The sequence below is a fragment of the Ornithorhynchus anatinus genome, chromosome X1 (genome assembly GCF_004115215.2).
Source record: "Ornithorhynchus anatinus isolate Pmale09 chromosome X1, mOrnAna1.pri.v4, whole genome shotgun sequence".
Taxonomy (NCBI): domain Eukaryota; kingdom Metazoa; phylum Chordata; class Mammalia; order Monotremata; family Ornithorhynchidae; genus Ornithorhynchus; species Ornithorhynchus anatinus.
The window spans coordinates 102,801,391-102,808,710 of record NC_041749.1 but is presented as its reverse complement, the minus strand read 5'-3'; the positions used below and the strand labels follow the sequence as shown (position 1 = coordinate 102,808,710).

The following is a 7,320-nucleotide window of genomic DNA, read 5'->3' as shown; positions in this document are numbered from 1 at the left end:
AGCTCAGTGTCATCGGTTATGTTGATTCCCGGCTGGCTGAGCTGGTGGGGAGCTGCATGCTGAGTGACCCTGTCTATGGAGGTGCACTTTTCGATGGTTCCTTGATCGGGCACCTGCTCTTTCCCTTGCCTTCTCTCGGGGTTGGGGGAAAGACCCTTCCAAGTCCTTCCATTATAACTGGCCCGGGACAGACCGCTCATCCTGGCATTTCCCAATTGCCCTCACTTCCACCTCCCCATTCCCGTCTCATCAGGCTCAGAGAATGCCAGCATCTGGCTAGGACAAACACATTCAGATTCCTTTCCCTACCCCACCCTCAGACTCTGAGATCCAGGAAAACCAAATAAAACAGGAAATGAAAGGAGAGACAGAGGACATTCAATTTCTGTTAGGCTCTTTGCCTAATTTTCATTAGGTCTACTGCCTGGATTCCTCAGTCCCCCAAGCACACAGGCGGATGCTTATTTTCGGAGCCGCTGTAACCGTTACCCTCAGACAGCACCCCGCTGTTCCTGCGCCTCTTTCTTCGAAGCCTCTCTGCTCACTCCACTTGTGTGCAGCCCTTTATTTACCTGGGGACCCTGCGGGGCCCGGGCTGGGTGACTCAGCCCAGGGTCGGTGCACTGGTGGCTTGTTTTTGTTACTCTGCTCTCTCCATCACCTCTAGCCATAACATCAGGAGGACTTTATCGGGCCTTCCATCTTTAGTTGTGCTTTTCCACGTCGCGAAGGGGAGAAACTCTTCCGGCTCGGCCCGGCTTTTCCTCTTCTGGGACTGGGGAAGGGGAGGCAGGGGATGGGGGAGAATGAAGGAGGACGTTGGGGGTGCTACTCTGTCTGTGGGAAGATAGAACAGTAATTGCCTTCCGGCTTGCTCTCAGACTGACCCGGTGCGCCGATCTCCAAGGTGGGGGCGGGCTGGGGACGTCCGTCATTCTAACACCTATTAACCATCAAGAAATCGTTCCATACAGCTAACTAACCCAAATCCCTTCTGCTGCAACTTGAGCTTGTTTTCTCCTCTTCCGCCCAGGGGGAAGACAGCGAGGAGGTAGTCGCAATCACATAGGAGAGCACTTTAATGGTGATGATTTAGCATCAGAATTAGGAGGATGCAGAAAGGGAGAGGCTGGGAGGAAAGGGGCCCAGATAAGGACTGGACATCCAGGATTTTACACCTGCTGGATCCTGCATCTTAGGGTGACGGCCCCGGTCTGAACCTCAGCTTCCCCTCTGCAACAGAGGGAGAGCCAATCACATTCGCTCCTCCTGAGGAAGTTTATATCCTAGAAATAAACAACAGTGAGTATCAGATTACCTGCTGTTCTCCTGTCTCCCTGTGTTGATGAGCATTTCTGAATCTCAATCTTGAATGATAATAAAGCCCTCCCCTTTTTTATTTATAAGTGACTCATTTCTACCCAGGACTGTTAATGGTGGCGGAGGATTCTAGCTCACACTCATTAGGAACAATGCGGCTGATGGTTGAAGAGGGGCAGGGTGTCTCTCCTCTTCGTTCATTCATCTTCGGAGTTGCAATCCTGTGGAATTAATGCACAAGGCTCAGGGGAGGAAGTTTTAGATAGGGGCTGCCACCTCCCAATTTGCCCGTGTGCCTTGAATGGAAAGATCTATTTAAATGTGGTACTGGACCCGGCCGGATGCAGGAAGATCGTTCTGTGATTCAGGAGCTATGACCTAGAAGGGGGCTACCAGAAAGGCAGCTTTGCATAGGGGTTATAGCAAATTGCGCAGCACCCCCAGCATCATCTCCAGGTGCCACAATGGTGATGCTGGGCATATCAGGCAGTGGGACTGGGAAACCCTTCTTTACATTTGTATTCATCTTTTACCGCCACAGAAAGCCACGCACAATGGTAGGAGGCTGGGGGTCGGGGGAGTGGGGCGGGCGGGGGAGAGAGGGTGCAGGACTGAATCAAGGAACCTACGGGAAATGACAAAGAGCAAGGGCTTAAAGAATATTTTTGGAAGCATCCCTAACCCTCCTGTTCTGGCATACTGTCTCATGTATACTTCTCTCCTTAACATTCAGAATGGCTGAGTTCCTGTCCTGGTTGTCATTATAACCACATGCTTCATGTGCAAAGGAGATTTCTAGCAAATTAAAAAGGTCCAAGGAATTCCTGTTACCACCAGGTAGTGCATTCATTCATTTGTTCATTCATTCATACTTACTGAGCGCTTACTGCGTGGCTCAGTGGAAAGAGCACGGGCTTTGGAGTCAGGGCTCATGAGTTCGAATCCCAGCTCTGCCACTTGCCGGCTGTGTGACTGTGGGCAAGTCACTTAACTTCTCTGTGCCTCAGTTCCCTCATCTGTAAAATGGGGATTAAGACTGTGAGCCCCACGTGGGACAACCTGATTCTCCTATATCTACCCCAGCGCTTAGAACAGTGCTCGGCACATAGTAAGCGCTTAACAAATACCAACATTATTATTATTGTTATTAGAGCACTCTACTAAGAGCTGGGGAGAGTACAATATAACAGTAAACAGACACGTTCCCTGCCAATAACTTGCTTACAGTCTAGAGGACACGCATTCTAGGGTGCTTAAGGAATTGAAGGAATCGGCTAAGGAGAGACTGGGTTTGAACGATAAAAATTATCAAAGGGAGGGAAAATTAAACCACAGAAAGGTTAAAAAACTGGGGATAACTTGAGAAAGCTAAAGGGTGACTTAATAATGGTCTTCAGATGTATAAAGTCCTTTTTAAATAAAGATACTAATATAAGTGTTTTCCATATCTGCAAAACATCCAAGAGGTAGTGGATTTCAATTAATCAATCAATAGTATTTACTGAATTAGCAATCAATAGCTTTATTGCACATTACTGTGAGCAGAGGATCATAAGCATTTCCAGGGCTGGGGGAGCGGGGAGTGAATACACTAGAGTTAGTAGACATGGTCCCTGCCCTCAGAGAGCTTACATCCTAGTAGAGGAGATACTAAAATAATTACGATTGGAGAATGGGAAAGGAATTATAGGAACGAGTTAGGGTTTGAGAAATAGGGTTCGTAAGTGCTGTGGAAGTTGGGAGTTTGGAAGTGCTCAGGTGGCAGAGAAGTATTGAAGTGGCAGTTGGTCAGATCTAACCTGAGGAAGGGAAGACTGGGGAAAAATGAGGCATATTAGAGGGTTGAGCCTTAACCATGAAGGTGAATACCGAGGCAGCTAGCGTACTCTTTTTCAAGTGCTTTCTTCGGTTAGCCCTATTGTTGATCCAACGGCAAGAGCACTTCACTGGGCAGCACAAGACCTGGGTCCTAGTCCTCTTTCTACCTGCTGGGGCTATGCCAACAGTGCATAGTACAGTGCTCTGCGCAGAGTTAACCTGTACACGGATTTTGGATCAATTCATGGACGAGTGGAGCGTAACGTGTTGCTAGAGGGAAAGGTGGAGATGTACAGGGGAAAGTTAGGAATGTTAGACGGTCCATCATCCCTAGATGCTGGGATTACTGTCACAGGGTTCTCCCAAGCATCCTGTTGCCACTGAGTCAGGCTGAGCCTTGCTCAAACCCAGTGATGGTATTATTGTCCTTGGCCCTTTGTTTTGTTATAGAGGCCTAGACTACATGATCCAATATCTAGACATCATCTTTGCCATTCCAGAGAGGAACTAATTTTATCATTTGTATCACCTGGCTGGAAACATTTTAGGGGCATATCTCCTCTTTCGGGCTTTTCCCTGTTGGTGGGACATGCACACTGCCTTTCTATAGTAGAAGTGGCCTGCATGCTATCACCTGCCTTCTCTCAGCCACGTACCCGTTGCATGTAGACTGTGGCAGATGGCAAGAGTGAAGGAATCATTTCTAGGTGCTGAGCGGAAAGCCTTCCTCTGCCGTCTCTTGGCATCTGGGCAGTTGTTCCGCTGACCTTTGTCCTGGGAAAGATATTGCTTACGTTGTAAGCCCAGGGTGTTTGTTGGGATGATAGGAAACTTGAAGAAAAAGCAGTAGTTTATCCTCTTTCTTTTGCATTTTACCCCCTTTTGGTTTTTATGCCTGGAATGACAGACAATTTTTTTTTTTTTTGGAAAGAAAGTCAAAGTGACAGTGAGAGTTCCCTTTCCCAGTTCCTCTCTTCTCCTCTTCATTTCCCTTGCCGCTTTCTCTCTCCTTCCCTCTGCTCCTAAACCCTGCATAGTGGTGGGTGGGGAGACAGCCAAAGCCTTTATGATTCGTAGAACTTGGGGGTATCTCTACCATTCACTGAACCAATGGGGTCTGAAATCACATCTCCAGGAGGCCTTCCCTGATCTTTTTTTAAATGGTATTTGTTAAATGCTTATTATATGTTCCAGGCACTGTACTTAGCACTGGGGTAGATATCAGCCAATCAGAGCGGACACAGTCCTTATCCCGCATGGGACTCACAGTCTTAATCCCCATTTTACAGATGAGGTAACTGAGGGACTGATTAATCTGTCACCTCCCCACCCTATATCCCCCCAACTGCCACTTCAGTAAGTGCTCAATAAATATGAAGCAGCATGATCTAGTGGCTAGAGCATGGGCCTGGGAGTCAGAAGGACCCCTGTTCTAGTCCCGGCTCTGCCTCTTGCCTGCTCTGTGACCATGGGCAAGTCACTTAACTTCTCTGTGCCTCAGTTTTCTCATCTGTAAAATGGGGATTCGGTCAATCAATCGCATTTATGGATTGCTTACTACATGCAGAGCACTCTACTAAGTGCTTGGGAGAACACAGCGTAACAGATTTGGTAGACATGATTCAGTACCTCTTCTCTCTTCTGTTTAGACTGTGAGCCTGATCAGGGACCATGTCCGATCTGATGGCCTGGTATCTAGAGAAGCAGCGTGGCTCAGTGGAACGAGCCCGGGCTGGGGTGTCAGAGGTCATGGGTTCAAATGCCGACTCCGCCTCCTGTCAGCTGTGTGACTTTGGGCAAGTCACTTCACTTCTCTGTGCCTCAGTTACCTCATCTGTAAAATGGGGATTAAAACTGTGAGCCCCACATGGGACAACCTGATCACCTCGTATCCCCCCCAGCGCTTAGAACAGTGCTTTGCACGTAGTAAGCGCTTAACAAATACCACCATTATTATTATTATTATTATTATTACCCCAGTAATTGGCATGTAGTGAGCATTTAACAAAGGCCACAATTATTATTATTCACCTAAGCCCTTCTATACTCACCTCCCCTGCCCCACTGCACTCATATACTTAGCTTTACACTCCATCACTTCCCCCTGCTTGTAACTTATTTTACTGTCTCACTCCCCAGCTAGACTGTACATTCCTGGTTGCCTACCCAGAAAGCAGCGTGGCTCAGTGGAAAGAGCACGGGCTTTGGAGTCAGAGGTCATGAGTTCAAATCTCAGCTCTGCCACTTGTCAGCTGTGTGACTTTGGGCAAGTCACTTCACTTATCTGTGCCTCAGTTACCTCATCTGTAAAATGGGGATTAAAACTGTGAGCCCCACATGGGACAACCTGATCACCTCGTATCCCCCCCAGCGCTTAGAACAGTGCTTTGCACATAGTAAGTGCTTAACAAATACCAACATTATTATTATTATTATTACTCTTAGTAGATACTTAGGAGACCACTTAATACAGTGCCCTACCTACAGTAAATGCTCAGTGAAGACCACTGATTGAGTGATACGATTAACCGATGGATTGGGGTGTGAGAGCTGTTCTGACGCTCGTCCTCAGGCAGACCTTCTATATGCCGAAGTTTAGCTCTCTGTAGGTTATATGCTGATTGTAGGAGAAACAGTATGGTCTAGTGGATAGACCACAGGCTTGGTAGTCAGAATGTCATGGGTTCTAATCCCGACTCCACCGCTTGTCTGCTCTGTGACCTTGTGCAAATCACTTCACTTCATTGGGCGACAGTTACCTCATCTGTAAAATGGGGATTGAGACTGGAAGCCCCACATGGAACAGGAACTGAGTCTGTCTCGATTGCTTGTATCCACCCAGTGTTTAGTATAGTGCCTGGCACATAGTAAGTGCTTAACTAATACCATAATTATTATTATTATTATTATTGATTTTTATGTGTTTGCCTTCATCTTTAGATTGTGAACTCTTCGAGGGCAGGGAGAAGCAGCGTGACCTAGTGGAGAGAACACAGGCCTAGAAGTCAGAAGGACCTGGTTCTAATCCCGGCTCTGCCAATTGCTTGCTATGTGACCTTGGGCAACTCACTGAATTTCTCTGGGCCTCCATTTCCTCAAATGTAAAGTGAGGTTACCTTTACCCCCCTCCTACTTAGATTGTGAGCCCCATGCGAGACAGGGACTGTGTTCAACCTAATGAACTTAAACCTACCCCAGCGCTTAGAACAGTGCTTGATACATGGTAAGAGCTTAACAAGTACCATAAAAAAATAAGAATTTTCTCGGTCCATGGGTCCTGTGCAAGAAGGCACTCAATTTTTGATGATGATGATGATGATGAAAGAATTATTCACTTTGTGTTTCAACAGGTACGGGTCCTGCCTGCCTGAAAGTGAGGCCCTAAGGGGAGGGCAGAACAATTCTACAGAATTTCTTGGGTAGTTGAGACAAAATACTTGCTTTTGTCTAATTATCCAGATACTCATTCACCCCAGTGCTAATTTCCATTTAGATGTGGCCTAGCCTACAACCCATTTCAACCAGATTCACTTTTATAAGATGTAGTTCTTAGTGGCACAACCCTGGGTGATTCTAATTTCTAAAAAAAAGAAAATAGCAATTGTTTTGTTCAGTTATTTCAGGGTTGTGATTTGAATAAATATGGCTTCTCGAGGCTGGGAGAAACTCCAGGATGATATGATATTTTAATACAGTTCTACATAAAAAGATATAATTGATAATAGCTACGTGAAAGGGAGCTTTCTGATGTTGTGATTTTCATTAAGTAAACTGAATGTAATGCGATTGGATTTTGGAGTAGGATCAATGGAAACAGAACACTCTTCACATCAGGGATCTTTTTATGCCTTTGAGGTTTGGAACGCCTGCAATAAGCAGTGTGACGATGGTGCTACTGGGGTTGGGTGTTATCGGATCTCGGGGAAGAAGCTGCACAAGGAAGAAGAGCCGAGAGGTTCCAGGATGGAGGTATGGGTATGTTTGTATGGCTGATTTAAAGATCCCACTGCATAATAATAATGGTAATAATAATGATAATAATAATAATAATTGTGGTATTACTCTGTGCCAGTGACTGTACTAAGCACTGGGGTGGATACAAGGAAATTGGGTGGGACGCAGTCCCTGTCCCATGTGGGGCTCACAGTCTCAATCTCTATTTTACAGATGAGGTAACTGAGG

General features: G+C 46.4%; 1 non-coding gene across 1 annotated transcript; it reads left to right on the top strand.

Annotated features, from left to right (window-relative positions):
• Positions 1-981: 981 nt before the first annotated feature.
• Positions 982-7,101, top strand: LOC100073660. The gene is made up of 3 exons (XR_005659466.1): positions 982-1,302; positions 2,054-2,157; positions 6,994-7,101. It is a non-coding gene; the product is annotated as an uncharacterized LOC100073660 (transcript).
• Positions 7,102-7,320: the final 219 nt, after the last annotated feature.